The sequence below is a fragment of the Cervus canadensis genome, chromosome 27 (genome assembly GCF_019320065.1).
Source record: "Cervus canadensis isolate Bull #8, Minnesota chromosome 27, ASM1932006v1, whole genome shotgun sequence".
Classification (NCBI taxonomy): domain Eukaryota; kingdom Metazoa; phylum Chordata; class Mammalia; order Artiodactyla; family Cervidae; genus Cervus; species Cervus canadensis.
Window position 1 is genome coordinate 33,448,993 of NC_057412.1, and position 26,026 is coordinate 33,475,018.

The window sequence follows — 26,026 nt, forward strand, 5'->3', positions numbered from 1 at the left end:
GGAGGCCTGGCGTGCTGCAGTCTATGGGGTAGCTAAGAGTTGGACATGACTGAGCTACTGAACTGAACTGAACTGAACCTCAGCTCATGAAATGTTGAAATCCATCAATAAATAAATGGCAGTCAAATGAATGAATGACTTAAATTGATAATTACATAATATAGTTGAATATTCATATTTTTAATCTGAAAATATGCATTTATAGATATAATTATTTTATCAACTGGCACCAAAGTTCTTCATAAGGAGGAAACGTTGTTTAGGAAATTAAACTCCTTTGATGTGGAAAATGAGACCCAGAGGCTGTACTGTGAAAATAAACAGCAAAATAAAGCAAATACCTAAACTTCTATGAATAAAATATGCTGATGAAACATTTGGAAGTAAGAAAGTAGAAAAGGAGAAAGGACAAAGTTCCAAGGAAGACATGTGAGGAGACTGAAGACTAGTTAGAAAGATGGCCAGGCAGAATTTTGCAAGGACAGTTTGACAAGGAAAATATCCTAAATCACAAGAATGCCTAACAAGTAATTTAAAATTATTTTCATTTGTGTGCTATAAAATTCCATGTTTCCTGAAGTTCAGTAAATTGTATCACAAATGCAACTATTTTGTCTTATCTTTGGAAAATCCAAGTAAAGTCTGAATTTCAATTATGGGTCAATGTAAAGAAGAGAAGAGAATGGCCATGAAAGATGAGATGCAATTGAGATTAATAGTTTATTTAAAGCGTCTGCCTGCAATGCGGGAGACCCGGGTTCGATCCCTGGGTCAGGAAGATCCCCTGGAGAAGGAAATGGCAACCCACTCCAATATTCTTGCCTGGAGAATCCCCTGGACGGAGGAGCCTGGTGGGCTACAGTCCACGGGGTTGCAAAGAGTCGGACATGACTGAGCGACTTAACTAACTAACTAACTAACTAAGAGGACTTCAGATCCTGGATATTATGGAGTCACTGGTACTGGACCAACTATCTTACAGCAAACAGTCATAAAACTGGACAAAGTATATGAGCCACTTGCTTTTATTACTCAAAGTATAATTATTGAGCTCTTTCTCTGGGCTAGTCACTGCAAGTTATGACAACAGGGACACATCTGTGATCTCTGATAGGATGTAACCCACAAAAAGAGCCCTATGTCTCCCCTGGACAATTCTCTATTTGTAGTGCATGAAGTTCGCATCCAAGAAGGGCAGGTAAATCCTGCTGAGATGAGATCAGAGCTTGGGACAACTGATGTGGCTGGAGATGGAATTGTGCAGAAGGAAGTACAAAAGTCTCTTCCTGTATCCTAGGGCGACAGCTGGCCTGCATATATGCAAGGCTGGGTTATCACGAAGCAGTTGCTACTGGATTGGAAATGGCATTAAGCCCTGAGAGGTAAAGCAGAACTGGCAGATGTTGGGGGACTGGCCTAGTACAAAGAAATCCAGGGCCATTTAAACTCTTAAGCAAATTGAAAATTGAACAGTCTAAATCAAAGTTTAGTAATTAAAAAAATTCAACAGTCATTCCCTACTGACTTACATATAAAAGAATCTTAAAAAGAGTGGATACATGTATATGTACAATTGATTCACTTTGCTATACAGCAGAAAGTAACACAACACTTTAAATCAACTATACTCCAGTAAGAATTTAAAAAAATATTCAACAACTGCTTATGAGCTACATACTCTATGTGAAGTATTGTGTTAGCCCAGAGGAATACAAAGATTTACCAGGTATTATTTCCACTGTCAAGGAATTTGCAATATAGTGACTGAGGTAATATTGAATAAGGACCTCACTGAAAAGAATGGTCTCTAAGTCTCCCTTAGCAAAGCCTAAAATCAAGAGTTGAAGAGATCCACACTTTGGAGTTTTAGACTTACAAATTTGAAGCATTTGAAGAATGCTGGGATTCCTACAGACTGACCTTCAGAAAGCAAAACAATAAGCCTGCACAGTTTCAAGATGATCATCTAGTAACTGTATTGTGTATTAGACAAATTAATCTTCAGAGAAAAAATAACAGAATCTAAAGTCTCTATAATACATCTGCACAATAGCCAGAATACAATCAGAAATGTGACCCTCATTCAGGAAAGATATCATTTAAGAGAAACTAAGCCTAAACATTTTAAGGAGGCTAATATAAATACACATATGCTCAAAAATTTTAAAAAATGTAATCAACAAGTTAATGAGAGTTTTTTTGGCTTTAGTAAGTCAATAGGGATTTCAGCAGAAAATTATAAAATTAGAAACTATTAAAAAGAACCAAATAGAAATTCTAAATGAAAGAAATTAAAATGTAAAACTCACTAGATATGTTTTACAGCATACTGGAGCTACTGAAAGACAATGTGTGAGGATTTAAAGAAAGGTTAATAGAAAAAAATTCAGTTTAAGAAACAGAGGGAAAAGTGAGGCAAAAATTGTACATGTCCTATCTTATTCCTAGTATTGACAATTTCTCCAAGAAGGTCTGCTTCCAATTTTGGGGACTGGCAGTAGAAACCTATATCTGGGCCCTGGATGCACTTTGTCACTGCTGTGGTGGGGTTGTTACAGGCTCTCTCTGCAGACAAAACTGGAGAATATTTGTGTGTATATTAACACATCATACACAAACATCTATAATTCTTTGTCTAATCACCTGGATCTATATTAAGCTATATATAGGGCTTCCCTGTGGCTCAGCTGGTGAAGAATCCACCTTCAAGGAGGGAAGCCCGAATTCCATTTCTGGGTCAGGAAGAGCCTCTGGAGAAGGGAATGGCTACCCACTCCAATATTCCTGCCTAGAGAATTCCAAGGACAGAGGAGCCTGGCAGGCTACAGTCTACGGGGTCCCAAAGAGTTGGCATGAGAGACGACTCTCATGAGAGACACTGAGAGATGGCTGAGAGGTGAACACTTCCACCTTTTTCAGGCACCGTCTCTAATCTAGCACTGCATAGTCATCCTATTCTATCCCCTTTGCTTTACTGTTAGCTTTCTTTTCCAGCAGTCCTGGGTCCTAACATTGCCCATATCCATTCACTTGTTTATTCATTCCTAGTAAATAGTACAGTGGTTTCAGAATTCTTAACCTATACCCTAGTGAGAAAAAAGTTTACCAATTAGGTCACAGTTCAGTTCAGTTCAGTCACTCAGTCGTGTCCGACTCTTTGCGACCCCATGAATCGCAGCATGCCAGGCCTCCCTGTCCATCACCAACTCCCGGAATTTACTCAAAGTCATGCCCATCGAGTTGGTGATGCCATCCAGCCATCTCATCCTCTGTCGTCCCCTTCTCCTCCTGCCCCCAATCCCTCCCAGCATCAGGGTCTTTTGCAATGAGTCACCTCTTCGTATGAGGGGGCCAAAGTATTGGAGTTTCAGCTTCAGCATCAGTCCTTCCAATGAACACCCAGGACTGATCTCTTTTAGGATGGACTGGTTGTGCTTATGTACAATTCCTTTGGCTTTAATACTACAAGTTCTACTCATTTCCAGGATGACGCAGGTCGGTATTCCCCCCCTACCATGCATCACTTTAGTGGAAATATGACATACATTTGCAACCCGATTAGATGATTTTGTCTCCATTTGTATTTCTTCCTAGATCCTAAAGATGATGCTGTGAAAGTGCTGCACTCAATATGCCAGCAAATTTGCAAAACTCAGCAGTGGCCACAGGACTGGAAAAGGTCAGTTTTCATTTCAATCCCAAAAAAAGGCGATCCCGAAGAATGTCCAAACTACCGCACAATTGCACACATCTCACACGCTAGCAAAGTAATGCTAAAAATTCTCCAAGCAAAGCTTAAACACTATGTGAATCATGAACTTCTAGATGTTCAAACTGGATTTAGAAAAGGCAGAGGAACCAGAGATCAAAATGCAACATCTGTTACATCATAGAAAAAGCAAGAGAGTTCCAGAAAACATCTATGCCAAAGCCTTTGACTCTGTGGATCACAACAAACTGGAAAATTCTTCAAGAGATGGGAATACCAGACCACCTGACCTACCTCCTGAGGAATCTGTATGCAGGTCAAGAAATGAAAGTTAGAACAAGACATGGAACAAAGGAATGGTTCCAAATCAGGAAAGGAGTACATCAAGGCTGTATATTGTCACCCTGCTTACTTATTTGCAGAGTATATCATGTGAAATGCCAGGCTGGATGAAGCACAAGCTGGAATCAAGATTACTGGAAAAAATATCAATAACCTCAGATATGCAGATGACACCACCCTTATGGCAGAAAGTGAAGAAGAACTAAAGAGCCTCTTGATGCAAGTGAAAGAGGAGAGTGAAAACGTTGGCTTAAAGCTCAACATTCAGAAAACTAAGATCATGGCATCCGGTCCCATCGCTTCATGGCAAATAAATGGGGAAACAATGGAAAAAGTGAGAGACTTTATTTTGGGGGGACTCCAAAATCACTGCAGATGGTGACTGCAGCCATGAAATTAAGACACTTTCTCCTTAGAAGAAAAAAAATGACCAACCTAGACAGCATGTTAAAAAGCAAAAACATTACTTTGCCAACAAATGTCCATCTAGTCAAAGCTATAGTTTTTCCAGTGGTCTTGTATGGATGTGAGAGTTGGACTATAAAGAAAGCTGAGCACTGAAGAATTGATGCTTTTAAACTGTGGTGTTGGAGAAGACTCTTGAGAATCCGTTGGACTGCAAGGAGATCCAATCAGTGCATCCTAAAGGAAATCAGTCTTGAATATTCATTGTAAGGACTGATGCTGAAGCTGAAGCTCCAATCCTTTGGCCACCTGATGTGAAGAACTGACTCATTCATTGGAAAAGACCCTGATGCTGGGAAAGACTGAAGGCGGGAGGTGAAAGAGATGACAGGATGAGATAGCTGGATGGTATCACCGACTGATGGACATGAGTTTGTGTAAGCTCCAGGAGTTGGTGATGGACAGGGATGCCTGGTGTGCTGCAGCCCATGGTATCACAAAGAGTCGGACAGGACTGACTGAAGTGTACTGAACTATATCCCTCAACCTATGGGTTGGTTTTTATTTTCAATGTAAAGTCATGGATGCGTGTTATAATCACTATAGCTGCTATTTAAATGATAATTCTTAACTAAGGTAATAATCTATTAATACAGTTGATAAAATGGAATGCTCCACAATATCTTATTGCCCATAGAGACATCAGGGAAATAGGAAGGTGGAAGACAAACACAGAAGAAAAAAAAAATAGCAAGATGATAGATTTAAACTCAACCATATCAATAACTGGGGCTTTGCAAGTGGCACTAGCGGTGAAGAATCCACCTGCCAATACAAGAGACTCAAAAGACCTGGGTTTGATTCCTGGGTCCAGAAGATCCCCTGGAGTAGGAAGTGGCAACCCACTGCACTATTCTTGCTAGAAAATTCCATGGACAGAGGAGCCTGGTGTCCTATATTCCATGGGGTTGCAGAGTCAGATATGACTGAACGACTGAGTAAATATCAATAATTACATTAAATGTAGATGAGCATAACACTTCAATCAAAAGAAAAGCAATTTATTGAGTCAATGAGAAAGCAAGACCTAACTTTATTGTTTCTGAAAGAAACAGATGTTAAACATAAAGAAGTGAACAATTTGAAATTAAAGGGATGGAAAAAGATCTATCATACAAACTGTACACATAAGAAAGATGTTCTGTCTGTATTAACCTGTATTAATATCAGATAACTTAGACTGCAAGCCAAAGAATATAAGAAAGAAAGAGGGGTATTTAATAATGATTAAAGGGGCAATTCATCAGGGAGACACAATAATCCTAAATATGCATGACTTAATAACAGAGTTTCAAAATTCATGAAGCAATGCTGACAGAACAAAATTGAGAGAAATGGAGAAATCTACAACTATACCTAAGATTTTTAACAGTCCCTTCTCAGTAGTTGATAAAAATAGTAGACAAAAAATCAGAAAGGATTTAAACAACACCCTCAGTATGGATCTCCCAAAGCAAACCCTGAACAAGAGTTTGAGGTGCCAGACAACATTTGGAAGAAGAAGGAAACAGAATTGGGTAAGAAAAGAAGTCAAACTGTGTCTAACAAATTTCGAGACTAGCCCAGTGAGGAGCTCTGTAGAAAATATTTCCAGTAAGAGTACCAACAGCAGACTGATTAGTAGTGTCTTTATCCTAGCACCTCTCTTAGTTACTGCTTGTGAGCATTCCCAGGGAAAAATATGACCTCTGGTGAGGCATCTCTTGCAGTTAAGAGAGAACTCAGTTCAGTTCAGTTCAGTCTCTCAGTCCTATCTGACTCTCTGTCACCCCATGGACTGCAGCATGCCAAGCTTCCCTGTCCATCATCAACTCTTGGAGCTTACTCAAACTCACGTCCATTCAGTCAGTGATGCCATCCGACCATCTCTTTCTCTGTTGTACTCTTTTCCTCCTGCCTCCAACCTTTCTCCACATCAAGGTCTTTTCCAATGAATCAGTTCCTTGCATCAGGTGACCAAAGTATTGGAGTTTCAGCTTCAACATCAGTCCTTCCGATGAACACCCAGGACTGATCTCCTTTAGGATGGACTGGTTGGATCTCCTTGCAGCCCAAGGGACTCTCAAGAGTCTTCTCCAACACCACAGTTCAAAAGCATCAGTTCTTCAGTGCTCAGCTTTCTTTATAGTCCAACTCTCACAACCATACATGACTACTGGAAAAACCATAGCCTTGACTACACAGACCTTTGCTGGCAAAGTAATGTCTCTGCTTTTTAATATGCTGTGTAGGTTGCTCTTGGCTTTTCTTCCAAGGAGCAAGCATCTTTTAAGTTCATGGCTGCAATCACCATCTGCAGTGATTTTGGAGCCCAGAAAAATAGTCTTTCTCTGTTTCCATTGTTTCTCCATTTATTTGCCATAAAGTGATGGGACTGGATGCCATGATCTTAGTTTTCTGAATGTTGAGTTTTAAGCCAACGTTTCCACTCTCCTCTTTCACTTTCATCTAGAGGCTCTTTAGTTCTTCATTTTCTGCCATAAGGGCGGCATCATCTGCATATCTGAGGTTATTGATATTTCTCCCGGCAATCTTGATTCCAGCTTGTGCTTCATCCAGCCTGGCTTTTCACATGATGTACGCTGCATATAAGTTAAATAAGCAACGTGACAATATAATGCCTTGATGTACTCCTTCCCGATTTGGAACCAGTCCGTTGTTCCATTTCTTGTTCTGTTGCTTCATGACCTGCATGCAGATTTCTCAAGAGGCTCTGGTATTCCCGTCTCTTTAAGAATTTTCCACAGTTTGTTGTGATCCACACAGTCAAAGGTTTGGCATAGTGAATGAAGCAGTTGTTTTTCTGGAATTTTCTTGCTTTTTCTATGATGCAAAGGATGTTGGAAATTTGATCTCTGGTTCCTCTGCCTTTTCTAAATCCAGCTTGAATATCTGAAAGTTCTCAGTTTAGGTACTGATAAAGCTTAGCTTGGAGAATTTTGAGCTTTACTTTACTAGCATGTGAGATGAGTGCAATTATTTAGTAGTTTGAATATTCTTTTGGATTGGAACAAAAAGTGACCTTTTTTAGTCTTGTGGCCACTGCTAAGTTTTGTAAAGTTGCCGTCATATTGAGTGCAGCACCTTAACAGCATCATCTTTTAGGAACTGAAATAGCTCAGCTGGAATTCCATCACCTGCACTATTTTGTTTGTGGTAATGCTGGCTAAGGCCCACTTGACTTCACATTCCAGGATGTCTAAAAAAAACCTGGTGGGATGAAATTAAGTCACCTTTCCAGAATTCTGTGCTGACCAGACCAGCTGAAATACAGAAAGCAGTTAAAACAACACCTGAGTAATTATCTAAGACATATTCAAGGTAACTTCACAGTTGAATTTACAGCTCTCTATTGCTATACTACTATGTAACTATTCTCTGATTTTTCAGAGCTTAGATATGTCAGTATAAAAAATCTTTTGGTTCATAAGAGAAGGTAAGACTATTTCAGCAGACTTGGTGGCTAAGAGGAAACCAATGAATACTTATATTTTGCAACTCTGGTGAATATTACATGAAACATAACTGAAACCAAGTGTCACAAGACTTTAAGAAAAATGCCTCAAAGTATTTTACAATGTGAAGTTAAACTATGAAGTATACCTTCCTAGATTTTTGGCACTGCGGTATCACAATAGCATAGGGAATTCCAGTCTTTTCATCCCTTCTAAGTCCAAGGACTTGATTTTGCTACATTATTATTATCAAAGATTAACTCAAGTTGGGTCTGAAACAAGATTATATAGAAGCAATGCAACAGTTGATCCTTGGTTATATTTGATTTGACAGTGCTGAAAAATCTCCTCTGTTACCAGTTGAAAACCATGACTCAATGTCTTAAAGTAACAAGGACTAAGGTAGGTAAAGTGTAGAGTAAGAAATAAATAATGACCTCTGACTTTTCAGTGTTACTTGATTACCCAAGGAGGGTTTATTTGCCAAAAGTCACACAATATTGAGAAATAAGAAAGAAAGCAAACAAGCCTTGCCCAACCTTCTCCTCCAAACCACTTTGGGACATATTCCAGGAACTGCATCATTCTTTTGGTTTGAGGATAATGATGTAAAACAGTGCCAATTCAGGTGAGGCTCTTGAATATAAATGTATTAAATACACTTGTGATACACTTCTAATGGTCAAAGGAAGCCAGAATAAAACAAACATTAAACATTTACTACAGCATTACTAATGGCTTATAAGTTAGGCTTCTAAAACCTATCATTTTATATCTGTGAAAAAATGTGATAATCACATTTTTCATGCCTTATGGCACTGAATAACTGAGGCGCAGCACCCGAACCAGGTACAATGACGCACACCTTTCCCATAACAAGCTGTGACTGATAGAAAAAAAACCTACTCATTAATCAATCAAAATCTCAGTGAAAATAACTTGTCATGGGAAGCCTGTCCACTATCCCTGCTTCTTTAACAAGATGTGCTTATAAAGAAAATGTAAAATTATAAAACGTGAAAGAGAATATGCCGTATAATGACAGGCATTCCAATCCCAAAGAAAGGCAACCCCAAAGTGTGTTCAAACTACTGCATATTTGCACTCATCTCACATGCTAGCAAAGTAATGCTCAAAATTCTCTGAGCCAGGCTTCAACAGCGCATAAACTGAGAACTTTCAGATATTCAAGATGGATTTAGAAAAGGCAGAGGAACCAGAGATCAAAATGCAACACCTGTTGCATTACAGAAAAAGCAAAAGAGTTCCAGAAAAATATCTGCTTCTGCTTTACTGACTATGCCAAAGCCTTTGACTGTGTGGATCACAACAAACTGCGGAAAATTCTTAAAGAGACGGGAATACCAGACCACCTGACCTGCCTCCTGAGAAATCTATGTGCAGGTCAAGAAGCAATAGTTAGAACTGGACATGGAGTAACAGTTCAGTTCAGTTCAGTCGCTCAGTGGTGTCTGCCTCTCTGCGACCCCATGAACTGCAGCACGCCAGGCCTCCCTTCCATCCCAAATCCCGGAGTCCACCCAAATCCATGTCCATTGAGTCGGTGATGCCATCCAACCATCTCATCCTCTGTCATCCCCTTCTCCCTCCACCCTCAATCTTTCCCAGCATCAGGGTCTTTTCCAATGAGTCAGCTCTTCACATCAGGTGGCCAAAGTATTGGAGTTTCAGCTTCAACATCAGTCCTTCCAATGAACACCCAGGACTGATCTCCTCTGGGATGGACTGGTTGGATCTCCTTGCAGTCCAAGGGACTCTCAAGAGTCTTCTCCAACACCACAGTTCAAAAGCATCAATTCTTCAGCGCTCAGCCTTCTTTATAGTCCAACTCTCACATCCGTACATGACTACTGGAAAAACCATAGCCTTGACTAGATGGACCTTTGTTGGCCAAGTAATGTCTCTGCTTTTGAATATGCTGTCTAGGTTGGTCATAACTTTCCTTCCAAGGAGCAAGCATCTTTTAATTTCATGGCTGCTATCACCATCTGGAGTGATTTTGAGGCCCAGAAAAATAGGCTGGTTCCAAATTGGGAAAGGAGTACATCAAAGCAGTATATTATCACCCTAGTTATTTAACTTATATGTATATGTATAATACATCATGTGAAAAGCTAGACTGGATGAAGCACGAGCTGGAATCAAGATTGCAGGGAAAACATCAATAACCTCAGATATGCAGATGACACCATCCTTATGGCAGAAATCAAAGCAGAACTATAGAGTCTCTTGAAAGTGAAAGGGGAGAGTGAAAACACTGGCTTAAAATCCAACATTCAGAAAACTAAGATTCAGAAAACTAAGATCATGGCATCTGGTCCCATCACTTTATGGCAAATAGATGGGGAAACAGTGGAAACAGAGAGAGACTATTTTTCTGGGCTCCAAAATCACTGCAGTTGGTGACCGCAGCCATGAACTTAAAAGATGCTTGCTGCTTGGAAGAAAAGCCAAGAGCAACCTACACAGCATATTAAAAAGCAGAGACATTACTTTGCCAACAAAGGTCCGTGTAGTCAAGGCTATGGTTTTTCCAGTGGTCATGTATGGATGTGAGAGTTGGACTATAAAGACAGCTGAGCACTGAAGAATTGATGCTTTTGAACTGTGGTGTTGGAGAAGACTCTTGAGAGTCCCTTGGACTGCAAGGAGATCCAACCAGTCCATCCTAGAGGAGATCAGTCCTGGGTGTTCATTGGAAGGACTGATGTTGAAGCTGAAACTCCAATACTTTGGCCACCTGATGTGAAGAGCTGACTCATTGGAAAAGACCCTGATGCTGGGAAAGATTGAAGGTAGGAGGAGAAGAGACAGAGGATGAGATGGTCGGATGGCATCATGACACAATGGACGTGAGTTTGATCACGCTCAGGGAGTTGGTTTTGGACAGGGAAGCCTGGTGGGCTGCAGTCCATGGGGTCGCAAATAGTTGGACACACTGTGTCTGATCTGGCCGAGTGACTGAATGCTTAGTGCTTCTAATTACAAAATCATGAATTTATACTTCACTATTCTCTTAAAGAATTCAGAAAATAACACGTTTTCTCCTTTATTCTCACAGTTCAGTTGGGGTTAAGGAGTCAGAGAGAAGCTTATTTATATACCCCTGAAAAATCCAGGGGAGACAGTACAGGATTTTCTGCTTTGAAAAGGCAAGTAGGCCATGTATCCAAGGCTTGTCAATGAAATGAAATGCACTATGTTATTTTTGCCCTCCCTTCAGTTAGGTGAGCAAAATTTATTGAGCATATTGATTAAACTGTTTTCCATCTTCTTCTCTGCATTTTCTGAAAGTAGTAAAATGCCTACAGAATCTATATGTTGAAACTTAAAATGTTGACTTTGATTGCTGAAGGCAGAGTTAGTTTTTCCAATAGTGCAGAGTATTTCAGTTTTGGATTTACTTTGCCAGAATCCCTTTAATGCCTCCTTGTATTTGTGCAGTGTTTTAAGTTTTTAAACATTTTTCTAAATATAGATTCAAATTTGATTTTGTTTTCCATGAAACTTTAAGCAAATTAAAGACAGAGAGAAGGTTTTTTTAATTCTTTATATCATACTATAAAATCTCTCATGTTTTAGTGATAAAATGTGATAGATTAAAGTACTAATTAAATCTTTTTAGGTCATTATACCTCAGGTCTCTCTCTCACACATACACATACACATATCGTATATTCTATGTAGAGAACATATGTTGTTTAAAAGAAAGTAAGAATGATCTCTTAAATCACATTTGTTTGTTGCAGTCACTAAGGCGTGTCTGACTCTTTTGGGACTCCATGGACTATAGTTCCCCAGGCTCCTCTGCTCCATGGGATTTATCAGGCAAGAATACTGGAGTGCATTGACATTTCTTTCTCCAGGGGATCTTCCCTACCCAGGGATTAAATCCATGTGTCCTGACTGGCAGGCATATATTTTTACCATTGAGCCACCAGAGAAGTAAAATAAAGATTAGGTCTTATTGGCTACTGATAATTTATTCTGGGCCTCCCTGGTCTGCCTGCCAATAGAGAAAATGAAGGTTCAATCCCTGCTGGGCTACAGTCCATGGGGTCGCAAAGGATCAGACACAACTGAGCGAGTAATAGCATAACATTAAGGAGTTAACAGCAATTACTTTCCTTAACATATTCAGTTCAATTCAGTTCAACAAATATATTAATATGTAAGCAACTTCATGTCAGATACTTTATTAATTAGATAGTAGAAAGGGGAAAACAAACAAAATACAGTTCTGCTCTCTGGCTGCTCAGTCGTGCTCAAAAATAAGTTTGAATACTGTAGTCATATATCTTTGATATTAAGTTACAAATTTTTACTCCTTTGCACGTTTTACTTTTATTAAATACTTAATTTTAAAGAGCAGTTTTCTATTCACAGAGAAACTGAGGAGAAGTTACAGACATTTTCTAAACACTGCCTACTCCTACCCATGCACGGCCTCCCCTATTAGCAACATCCCCCACCAGACACGTTTGCTGCAATTGATGAACTTGCATTGGTACATCAGAACCACCTATATTTTATACTTTACACTAGGGTTCTCTCTTAGTTTTGTACATTTTGTGGATTTGGACAAATGTTTGATAACATGTACCCATCATTATAGTATCATATAGACTATTTTTATTGACCAAAAAAATCCCCTGTGATCTGTCCACCTCCTCATCCCTCTCAACTTCTGGAAACCACTGATCTTTTTACTGTCTCCACATTTTTGCCTTTTCCAGAACATCATATAGTTGGAATCGTACAGTACATGGCCTTTTCAGACTGGCTTCTTTCACTTAGTATTTAAATTCCCTCCGTATCACTTCATGGCTTGAGAGTTTATTCCTTTTGAGCACTGAATAGTATCCCTTTGTGTGAAAGGTCCACAGGTTACTTATCCTTTCACCTATTGAAAGACGTCTTTTTCGTTTACAAGTTTTGGCAATTGGGACTTTGCCAGTGGTCCAGTGCTTAAGACTCCACACTTCCAATGCAGGAGACATGTGTTCAACCCCTGGTCTGGGAACCAATACTCCACATGCCTCGCAGCATGGCCAGACAAAACAAACTAAACACATTTTGGCAAGTATGGAGATAACGGTTGTAAACACGGGAGTGCAGGGTTTTGCGTGGGCATACATTTTCAAATCTTCTGTGTAAGGACCAAGGAACACAGTCTCTGGATTTCATATTTATTCTTGTTTCAAATGTTCACCTAAGTAAATTTCAGAAATCTGAATTTAGGAATAAAAATTTCTTAACCCTTCATTTTCTGACTTCAATGATATTTGGCTACTGGGATTTTGTTTTTGGAACAGTATATCAGAAACAAAGAAGTCATATCTCAACTTTGTCTCTTCCAGTGTTTATGATTGGATGTGGCAACTAATTAAATGAGCCAAAACAATATCAATGGGAAGAAAATCAGAACAGGCATAGTGGTGTGCTATACTGACTCATTTACTACAGATAGATGCTTTTGGGCATGGTGGACTAAATGAGCTCACGAGTTACTGCCATTATTATTTCAAGAGCTTTGCTTAAAAGAGAGAAGAAATGATAAAGCAGACAAAATATTTTTAAATTGTCTACAGTAGATTTACAGTTATCATAGTAAGTAACAAGGCCTCTACTTTTACTGAGATGGCATGATTAAAACAGCATTTTCAAAATAATCAGAAATCAAGATAAATGTATAAGGTGAGAAAAGTTTATATATATCTCATTGACTCATATTTAATGTAGAATAAAAGAAGTTTGTTAAAAAAACAAATACCCTAACAACCTCAATAAAGAGTTTGCATACTAAAACATTACAGCTTTGCAAAAGGGAGACTTCTTCACTTAATATACATTACATTTATTTCTTAAAGATTTTTTGCTACAAAAGTTTTCAGGAGTGCTCAAACTAATCATATTAATGGAAAGCGAAGGGAAATGTGGTTTTTTTTTTCCCCCCACCATCTCTCATGGATGGAATTCCTAAGTAATAAAATGCAGAAACATACCATTCGACTTTTCATTTTTAGGTCAAATGATCCCGCATGCAAAGCAATGCATGTGCAGTGATCAGAGCGATGTATAGAACAGGATACAGTACACGTGTATAGCTCTACCCTGAGTTAAGCGGCTGAGACTATTTTCAGTACAATTTCCGTGTTTGACTTTAAAGGGTAGTTACAAGTAGCCTAGAATGTACTTTCTGGGCTATCATTAATTCATGTGGTCAAAATGCTGCCGAGTTGGCAGATAAGTGCAGCCCAAAGCCTAACTTTCATAACTCTGGTAATGATGAGTGGGGTACACAAATGTCTTCAAGTCACATGATTGTGGTGACCACTCTGTGCTGGCTTCTGATGGCCTGGTGCCCAGCCCACTAAATCACCGTTCACAGCACCCTGCACACAGGCGCAGTTGGAGGGCAGCGGGAGCCTGGGACTTCGTTAGGTTGGGGGCCAAGTCACCCTTAACCTCCAATAAAAGACATCCCTTTAAAGAGCAGGGTAAAGGTCATTGCAGCTCATGCCAAGTGTAAAAATGAGAACTACAGACAGGAAACACTGTTCAGATGTTATAGGGCTGTGGGCCTGTTTTATGTCTGCTCGGAGCCCTCTGCAGCTACAGGAGACCAAAGACAGGCCCGCCATCCCCATTTGTACTAGGTCAGTGGCCAAATGGGCCCAGACATTAAAAGCAGGGGAAGTCCAGGGGCTAATCAGGAATTGCCTGTCTCAAAGGGCTGGCATGAAATTCTGCAGGAGAGCATTGTGTGATTGGAATTGTGACTGCGATGTCTTGCTGTGGGTTGTAGACTGAGTGTTCAACATTATGAACGCGTGACACCAAAACAGGCCGGAGCATGACTGTGTAACTACTTACCCCCATGCTGCTCGTAAAACTGAGATGTACATCTCCTGAGGATACCAAGGAGCAAAAATTATAAATAAAATACATGGTCGAAGTGTTTGAATTAATGAGCATATATTACGATCATATATAACTTGAGGAAATTAGAAAACAGTGCAACTGAGATTTCCCTGAGTAACAGAGAGAAACAGGGGAAGTTATTTTTTATTATCTAACTGGTAAAAAGTCTCCAATTTTTCTGTCAAAGTTTATAAAAGAAAAATACACACAGATTCCAAGGTAGGAGGGGGGTGGATATATGTGGCAAATGTGGAAAAGCACCCAATGGGGAAATACATTTCACACAAAAGCAGGGCTATTGACAAGAGCTGAAATAAAAATCACATTTACATGACAGGGCTTTTCAAATAATTTTTCTTCATTGAACTCTCAGTTATAACCAGTTTGGTGAGTAAGCTGGTATCATGGTTTCTGTGGTTTGAAGAACAAATCTTGTCCCAGCCTACCCATATCAGTGATATTCATCCTCCGTATTAATCTGATAGTATCTGAACTTCTTTCTTTCTTTTTTCTTTCCTTCCTCTTTCTTCTCATCTTTCTTCCTCTCTCTATCTTTTTATCTCTCTCTCCAAACTGGCAAGTAGATTTAAGAATTTTTTTTTTTTTTTTTAATGAAAAAGCCTGTTTTTTCTGCTATTCAAAAGTAAGAGCTTAGATTTGGGAGGAGGGGCTGGAGGCTAGGTTGCTAAATATGTGAATTCTATATATTAAAAAAAGTAATTGTAGTGATTACCCTGAAGACAGGCATAATGAGGAAAATTCATCGTTGGCCATGCCATCAACTGATGCCAAAGCAGAAAAGCAGGTGCATGATGCATATGTCATTTTAGCAAGCAATGTGCCTCAAAATACCGCAGCCACACCCTGAAGATGGGAAGGATGGGTACATATTTAATAAAAATCGCTTCCAGTTCACAGACTTAGTATGTATGTATTTTGTGAGCAAAAGGTAGTTGCAAGGTCTTATGACAAGAGATCTTCAAGTCAGGTAAAAAATAAAAACACTGAATCTAAAGTGAGATTATAGCAATCAGTGGTCTTGGAAAAATGTGACATGATAGTATGGTGTCCTCTTCTCATGTTCCTCTCTCCCAAAATTACCACCATCAGTATGTCTATTCTGGTATGCCTGAGGAATTACTTAATTTCTTTATTTGAATTTATGCCATTTGCTAATCACATAAATTCTTGAATCCATTGTAAAATGCATTTATATTCTTACTATGACTTTTATAACCTCCTCTTAATGTCGACTTTTCATTTAGAAGGAGGAAATTAGATATTATACATTATACTGCATACCTATCAAACACATATATTTAAATAGGTAAATATGTGTGTATATATACACATATCTGTATGTCTGTATATGTGCTGTGCTGTGCTTAGTCACTCAGTCATGTCCGACTCTTTGTGACCCCATGAAATACAGCCCACAAGTCTCCTCTGTCCACGGGGATCCTCCAGGCGAGAACACTGGAGCGGATTGCCATGCCCTCCTCCAGGGGGCCTTCTTGAGCCAGGAGTCAAACCCAGGGTTTCCTGCATTGCAGGCAGATTCTTTACCAGCTGAGCTACCAGGGAAGCCCATGTAATGTAAATAAATACATACAATTAAGTGGCATTCTAATCTTTTGAAAGATAAGGTGTTTTTCTTTTTCTTTTTTTTTAATTAATTAATTAATTTATTTATTTTTTCAGTGGGTTTTATCATACATTGACATGAATCAGCAATAGATTTACACGTAAAGGAATCTTAAAAATCATTTCCTCCGACCACTTTATTTAAAAAAAAAAGAAACTGAGGTGAGGATTTTCAGATTCTGTTAGGTCCATACCATTTCTGTCCTTTATTGAGCTCATTTTTGCATGAAATGTTCCCTTGGTATCTCTAATTTTCTTGAAGAGATCTCTAGTCTTTCCCATTCTATTGTTTTCCTCTATTTCTTTGCATTGATCACTGAGGAAAGCTTTCTTATCTCTCCTTGCTATTCTCTGGAACTCTGCATTCAAATGGGTATATCTTTCCTTTTCTCCTTTGCCTTTTGCTTCTCTTCTATTCACAGCTATTTGTAAGGCCTCCTCAGACAACCACTCTGGCTTTTTGTACTTCTTTTCCTTGGAGATGGTCCTTGGAGAAAAAGTTGTGAACAACCTAGACAGCATATTCAAAAGCAGAGACATTACTTTGCCAACAAAGTTCTGTCTAGTCAAAGCTTTGGTTTTTCCAGTAGTCATGTATGGATGCGAGAGTTGGACTATAAAGAAGCTGAGCACTGAAGAATTGATGCTTTTGAACTGTGGTGTTGGAGAAGACTCTTGAGAGTCCCTGGGACTGCAAGGAATTCCAACCAGTGCATCCTAAAGGAAATCAGTCCTGAATATTCATTGGAAGGACTGATGCTGAAGCTGAAACTCCAATCCTTTGGCCAACTGATGTGAAGAACTGACTCATTTGAAAAGACTGATGCTAGGAAAGATTGAAGGCAGGAGTAGAAGGGGACGACAGAGGATGAGACAGTTGAATGGTATCACCTACTCAATGGACATGAGTTTGAGTAAACTCTGGGAGTCAGTGATAGACAGGGAGGCCTGGTGTGCTGCAGTCCATGGGGTGGCAAAGAGTCAGACATGACTGAGCGACTGAACTGAGGTGAGGATGAATTAAATGTTTGGTACAAGATCACTTGGATTGCAAGTGGCTGAAAATGTTATCAGAAATCAGGTTTACTATGTCTTTTCACTATGCCATATTACTTGAGTATTCATTCAAGTCAGAGGCACTTGTAAAGGTTTCATTCATTAAGGCTTTGCAATTCTATAGTATTTCTTTCAGCCTATGACTGAATCATATAATACTCTGTTAACTGTATTAGTCCATTTGTTCTGTCAAAAAAAAAAAAAAAAACCACAGCAGCAACATAGATTAGAAGGCTTAAACAAAAAGATGTATTTCTTATAGTTCTGGAGGCTGAGAAGTCCAAGATCAATGTGCTGGCCAACTCAGTACTGCAGTGAGTGTTCTTTTCCTGGCTCACAGACACCTCCTTCTCAATATATCTCCATATGCCAACAAGAGGATGCTCATGCCTCTTCTTCCTTTAAGGACACTAAGGCTTTCCAGGTGGCACTAGGGCTAAAGAACCTGCCTGCCAATGCAGGAGACTTAGACCTGGGTTTGATCCCCGGGTCTGGAAGATCCCCTGGAGGAGGCAACCCACTTCAGTATTCTTGCTTGGAGAATCCCGTGGACGGAGAAGCCTGGAAGCCACAGTTCATAGGGTAGCAAAGCGTCAGACATGACTGAAACAACTCAGCATGCACGCACTGGTCTCTACGGTAGTTCCTGTGCTAGACCTGGAATCAACCACTTACAGAAGGAATCCAACTCAGCACACATGTGCACCCAATTATATTATAGGGCTCCACTTTCATGAGCTCATCTAAAGCTAAGTCCCTCTCAGTGTCCTCCACCATCAACAACCATCACACCGGGGGTTAGGGCTTCCACATATGAATTTGAGGGGAATGCAAACATTTTGTTCACAAGATCAACTGGAGAAATTTGAAGAATTATTATGAATAAATCATGATAAATTCCCCTTAGCTTATTTGTGACTTGGGTCTACAAATTTCTTCATTTTCTTTAAAGAGTATTAAAATATGTTCCAAATTTAATTTAAAAATATAGAATTTATATAAGTAACAAATTTGTTTCTTATTAGTTATATTTTGAAAATCTTAAATGGTTTGAAGGATATTCATATCTTTGACATTATCCTGGAAATAGTTACAATGATCTAAGAGAGGACCACATTCGTGTTATGTAATAAACAGATGTACCTGTTTCCACCTAGTAAAGTCAATTAAGCATCATCTTAGAGCCACAGTGATGAGCTCAAAGATGATAGAAATATAACCTTGCAGAACTGATTTTATATTGCTTCCACCATTAACAATACAAGCTATTTAGCATTTTCATCTGTGTTCTAAGTGGTGTCTAGAAACAAGCTCATTAAGTTTGCTGTTGAGGGAAGCTGAAGTGTATGTTTCAGAGAAAAGATGCTTGTTTCCCTTTGGGAAAATGAGTCCAGAATTCAAAATGAGCTTGAGGTGAGCAGAAACATATTTTAAATACAAGAGAATACACATAAGAAAACTTAGGGAGCAGACCACATCAAAGAGCTATATGGGAAAATGCAACAAAACATGTCAAAGTGTTAGCTACATAAACACAAAACAAAACAGGCTCTATTAGAAATGGGAATTGTACAGGGGAATCACAGGCTATCATAATCCCTACTAAAGAAAATATACAAATATTTCATCCAGAAGAAAATAAGGATCAAAATACATTAGGCCTGCATTGATCTGTGTGCTTCTCTAGCTTCTTTTTATCATTATGCTAAGCTCTTAGTTTACTAAAGTGAAGGAAGGTAAATATTAGCCTGAAACTATTGTTTGCCTCCAAAAGCTGACTCTCATGAAAAACAAACCAGAAAAATCAGAGAGGAAATCCAAGTTCAATGCACTGAATTTTTTATGGGTCTGGTCTCCTATTTCTATTAGATGCACTCTGATTATCTTTAAGCAATATACATATATGTATTCTCTTGGCTAGGTTAAAAAGGTGATAGGAATTACATCAGTATTTTGATAAGTAACTATACAGAAGGAAAGGATAACAGAGTCTAATATCATTAATAGGAGAAGTCAGTTACCATTAAGTAATGTAGGGCTACTAGAATCATGGACTTCCAAGGTGGCACTAGTGTTAAAGGACCCTCATGCTGATGCAGGAGACACGGGAGATGCAGATTCAATCCTTGGGTCAGGAAGATCCCCTGGAGGAGGTCATGACAACCCATTTACGTATTCTTGCCTGGAGAATCTTATGGACAGAGGAGACTGGCAGGCTACAGTCCGTGGGGCCGCAAGGAGTCAGACACGATTGGGAACACGTAGCATGCACACATGCATTAGAATCATCCCACTGTTACCATCACTTTGGCTTTTAATAATAAATTATTCAATGTTTATGCAGCTGCTTTGCCCTTTTAACAATCCTCGTTTTTGGTAGATTTCTCATAGAACCTTCTGTGATTGACTAAAAGTAACTACGCTGTAAGTTTTTGGTGTCTCAGATCCTTCCTAGCAACTTTCTATGATTTCTACCTGTTGTATTCTTCGTCTGTAAAAATTCTATGGTAAAATATGATCATGCTTGATGATCACACACACACACACACACACATATGAAACATTAAAATACTTTATGAAGTGCTTGGCACATCCTTTATTCTCAGTAAGGATTAAATTTCACCCAATTTTTGGTTAAGTTTTGGAGTTATGAAATATATGTCATGTTCCCTGTATACAAGACATTTTCAATCTGGTACAGAAGCTCCAGTTTCAACTCAACAAATGGTGTAGGAATACATATTCACTGTGGTAGCAGAGAAGATGAAGAAATATAATATGCATGAGGGAATATCTTTGAAGTAATATTTCTTCCTTGTACTATTGGCCTATATGGCATTAATTCAAGATTCTCTTCTATCCTATAAACAAGAAAACAGGCAAATCAAATTAGTAGATAACACTTAGACCTTTCCAAAATAATTCAACAGACAGCAAAACTCATTTAGAATGCTCAGTGTTCTGAGCATCAGATAACTTCTGGATAATCCACTGTTAGTTACCTAAGTTGAGACTTAATACATTGTACAAAAGAAGCATATAATCAAAAACAATAAAATTATGCTAAACTTTACAGAGACAGCTTATTTTAAATAATCCAAACAATATAAACATCAATAATTTTTGTATATAATAATTAAACAGAACAGGGACTTAAAATTGAGCACTAGGTATACTGGAAACTCTTGATGGGGTAAGCAATTTTTCTGTCATAGGAAGACATGAATAGGTCATGTCTTAAACTAATATATCTAGAATCCTACTAAACAAATATTGTTAAGACATTTGTGAGTAGAGGCCATAAAAAGAAACTGCTTCTTTTGGGGGTATGAAGATTGGGAATAACTTCTATTAATTCTTGGCACAGAGTATGTAAGATATGTATAAATAAAAGTACATATGACACGTACAATATAAATGGCATATTAACAATTTCTTAAAATTGTGGTAATTTTTCTAAACCCATAGATGCCACTATGAAATGAAAAATGGAAAAAGTACCAAGAATAATAATAAAATTTTATATTTTTGAATATATTAATTAAAATTAACATTTTGAATAGATTTGGCCACACCACACAGCATGTGGGATCTTAGCTCCCTGACCAGGGATTGAACCTGTATCCTCTGTATTGGAAACTTGGAGCCTGAACCACTGTATCACCAGGGAAATCCCCTAAGTACATAATTTAGAAATTATTCAGCTAGAAAAAATCTTTCCCTTCTTAATTTCAAAGATGTAAGGATTAGTCAGTCAATTTTCTTAACTGACCTGCTACCCTAAAGTCACTTACCTATTGTGTGTGTGTAACTGTGGAAGTCACTAATGTTGTCTACCATCTATTTCTCATTTGCTTCTTAAGTACTGTTAGACTTGTGCTTTCTCATGGTTTTTAAGTTCACGTCTAGCTAGATAACTCACACTGGTCACTAATTTGGGAGCAGACATTACACGTGACCTTCTGTAGAAGTTTGAAAAACAATTAGTTACATTTCATGTCCCTCCCCCTGATGTCATACTTGTGAAATAAATCTTGAGATGAAGTATCCATCAGCTTGGACCCTTGAGAAGAGACATGGAATGTAGCCTCCAAACAATTCACAAAAGGCATGTCATGTGAGCAAGAAATAATCTGATTGTTTCATCCCACTGAAATACGGGAGCTGTTTCTGACTGCAATAGAAAACAATCTATTATAATTAATAAAAAAAAGGTTTTCAAATTTTTAGGATATTGTTATACTGTTTTTCATGTAAAAATCATTGATGTAATAACTACATATGGTTACATGTAAACACCATAATCTAATCTGGAAAAATGTGAGTGAGGACTGACAATTCAGTCCCTGTTACCTCTTGCTTCTTTTCCATAAAAGTAGATAACAGAAAACAATAACAAAAATATTTTTGTGAGACTTCAGTCAATTGAATTTTCACTGAGATGTATTTTGCTGTAAATTTATTTGGGTGAATTTGGATTGTTACTTGAGGTAAAGCTGATTTTTTGGTGTTATTTAGAGATATAGCTATATTTTATATGCATAAAATATATCTATTTTATACACAATAAATTATACATACACTATTTTTGATACTATTGATAAAATGTATGTTGAAATCAGAAATTCCATAGCCTTTTAATAATTGTATCTGGAGAAATCATTTTATATAACTCCCTCATTTTACCAATAAAGATAAAGGAAAGCAATGTGATTCTTTTAAAATCACCTAGAAAGCGTGTGGCAAAATTGAAGTTAGAAACCAGACACTTTGACTTTTGGTTCAGTTTCTTACCATTACTACTTCTGGCATATGTTAGCCATTTTGCAAAGATTGTATGGTTCAGTGTAATATAAATTTACAAATTATTTTTCTAATATGTGGAGTTTGATTAAGTCACCTCTAATATATCAGTTATTTTCTCGTATTGCTTTTATAATAGTACAAGAGACATGGTTGCTTTAAAAGTTCTCATCAAACAAAAGTATGAACTCAGATACTTTACAAAGAGAGCAACATAACTGTTTCCACTTTTGCATAATAACTAATGATGGCAAAATGAGACTTCCCTGTACAGAGGAAAATGTCTTGCAAAGAGAAAGTCTTCCTGGAAATCAAATATCTCTTGCACAACAAGTTTGATGAGCTAAGTGCACATTAATCGGAAACATCTGAATTAAATTTCCCTTAAAATATACATAAAATGAAGAGGAACTGTGGTTTGCAGATTATGTTTCAGGTTCCACTCAACTCAAACATTTTTCCAGCCTCAAATAACTCCAGTTTTTTCATTCCTACTTGGGAGTTCATAAAAAACACTTAGTACACCACAGAATACAACTGGATTCATGAGAAATCTAGTATAAATATAATATAGATAATGACACAACAAGACCTAATGTTTTCTATTCATATAGGAGTATTAGAGATGAGATTTTTAAGAGGATTATTATGTAAAATAGAGAAAATCTTACCTGTTTGAGAGACGAGAAACAACCATTTTGAGGGCAAATATCAGCAGTTATTTTCATAATATGATTTGTTAACTTTCATTATACGGAACTCAAAGTTGGACGTTATGCACTATTTCTTGAATTTGAAAAATATACAATGATTTTAATTTTTTTGTGATGTAGATCTAATATCTAAGATGAGTTTCCTTCTGTTACCAAGTGACGTATAATAAACCCTAATTTCATCTTTATATTAAAAAATCTTTTTAAAATGGTGTCATTATTACTTGAAATAGTGACAATTCCCCAATGGTGGAAATCTGACTGTTTGTCTATAAAATAGTATGAGCAACGAGAACAAACTTATGGTCTTGTAAAAATACATTTCAAATGAAAAGAGTGTTGATCACCCGTGTCTTTCAGTTTGTGAGAAATGTTTCTTTACATATTTCTCTTATTCTGTCATTACTGTAATATAGAACCAGATACAGTCCATATGCAATTTACAGTAATCTGAAATTAAGCTTTTGTTGAAACAGACTATCAGCGCAAAAGAATTTAACATATTCTGATAAGCATATGCTCTGATTCATTTCTAATAACTATAGTGGTGGTTGAATTATATTACCAAGGGATTTGAGTATGCAAATGTGCCCACTTAAAGCCTTGTTACATTTTATAAGAGTAGAAATTTGCCTTTGTATAACTAAGCATAATGGTCACTGGGTTTCATGGTCTCATTTTCATATTTTCTAGGGATGTGCTCAGCTGCTAAGTTATGTCTGACACAGGAGACACTGGTTCAGTTCCTGAGTTGGGAAGATCCCCTGGAGAAGCAAATGGCAGCCCACTCCAGTATTCTTGCCTAGAAAAGTCAATGGACAGAGAAGCCTGGTGGGGTCTGTCCATGGGGTGACAAAGAGTCGAACCCAACTGAGAGACTAAGTATGCACACATATATTCCTAAACTGAAATATTCAAATGAAAAAGAATGGAGAATAAATGCTTGATTATTGCTATAAAAGGGGAAAAGTCAATAACTTTCATGAATAAGTGAATGAATAAATGAGGGTTTCTCAGTGAAGCATTAGGAACTGAACCAGAGGTGAATTTCACTGGCCTTCCTGGTAAAAGACTCTCTTAAGTAAAATATGGAAAATCAAACAGGGTCAGAGAATTTTCCCCAACTGATTACTCAAGACACTAGGGATACAGTGCTGGGATTTACATAAAACAGAGAAGTCATTTTGGGTTTTGTGTGAGATCTGAAGATACGTATGTGTATTGGAAGTCCCTTGTTCTACAGAATCAAGATTTGCTTGATCCCTGGGTCTTTTTTCATTTTTTTGAATTAAATCCACCAGTTTTCAAAATTTCCCTACATAAGAAACTTGTTTTGCTCACAGAATACGATGCTATAGCTATACCTGAGTAATTTTTGTTAAAGGAGACATTTTAGCAAAAGGAACAAATGACCCCATTAGCTAAAAGAGAGATCTGATCTCCCTTTATCTTCTTTAAAACTCAAAATACATTCTTGAGAAATGACTTAGTCAAATCAGTCAACTAAGGTTTTTCAATATCCTTCTGCTTCTCTTTTCTATGTTATTTGGTTCCAGATAAGTAAGTTCCTATGGGGAGCTAAAGTTGAATATCCTCTGCATTGGCCTTAGTTAAAAAGGCAACTATTCCAAAAGACATAATGATTCCCAATTCTTCCAAAAACCAATATCTGAAATTCCATTTATATTTTATCCATTCAGAGCACATATTTTATCTTTGTTAAAAGAGAAATCAACAGAATCTTAGATGTGGGAAAATAACACATTATTTTCCAGCCCAAACAGATCAGAAAGCAGTCAGACAAAAACAGAATACAGCTTGCCCTGCTAAATAACAGATTCTAAACTTGTCAATATTTAACACCTTTTGACACAGGGTAAGGAAGAGAAGAAGAAAAGAAACATTCCCATAAAGAAAATTAAAAAGAAGTTTCGAAAAATTTCTAATATTTGTAATATAGACATCTTTCTATTATAGGAATGGTTTTACTTGTAGGTTTAGCAGGGTGCCGAGTTAGAATAGGGTTTCAGGGCCCCTGGAAAGAATACTGATACGTCTTCAAGTGTATTTTTCCCTCCCTTTTACATGCAATCACTAGAGCTTGGTCTGTACAATTTAAGATTTGATTTTGAGAGAACACAAATTTCCTTGGATAGGTTATTTTAAGACCTTATCAATCATATACTTCTTAATTTGGTCTCATCTGGCGTTAAATGCTTTCTCATTCTCTTGACACTTTGCAACACTCGCTCTCATTCCTTCCATTCACTGCCAAAGCCGTCATATACTTTCTCACCACCTACCATCAGTTCTGTTATAATGCTTATTTTAAAAATGAAAATGCTTTCCGATAAGATTGATATAGTAAGAGACAACTTGAGCAAATGCAAGTTTTGTGTTTACTTATACATATGCGACTTGGTCCAGGAGAAACACTGGGTGAACGCAGAAAACTTCACCAGGCTGCACCTAGCCACGGAGCAATCTACAACGCACACAGATGCACTCACCTCAAACATCGACAGGTACTCCATCCACCGTCTGTGTTATGAGCACACCCAACCTGACATGGTGTTACAACTTCCTGTCTAACTGTAGATAACTTTTCTTCATCACTTCACCATTGCACTCAAGCTGCCATAACCCTTCCGATGCCGACCTCCACAAGCGAGTGTTAGGTCTTTTTTCAAGGCTAACTGCCATATTTTTTGTAGTACATGTAATATATTTATTGATATTTTTATATATTATAGATTATGTTTATGACTTTATTTAATAGGTTTAAAGCTGTGCTACAATTTTTATTAGTTTCCTGCAGTTTTTTTTCATTCCTTTGTTTTAATTTCTCAGTGACAGTTTTACAGTGTAATTGATCCGATCTCCATTCTCTTTAA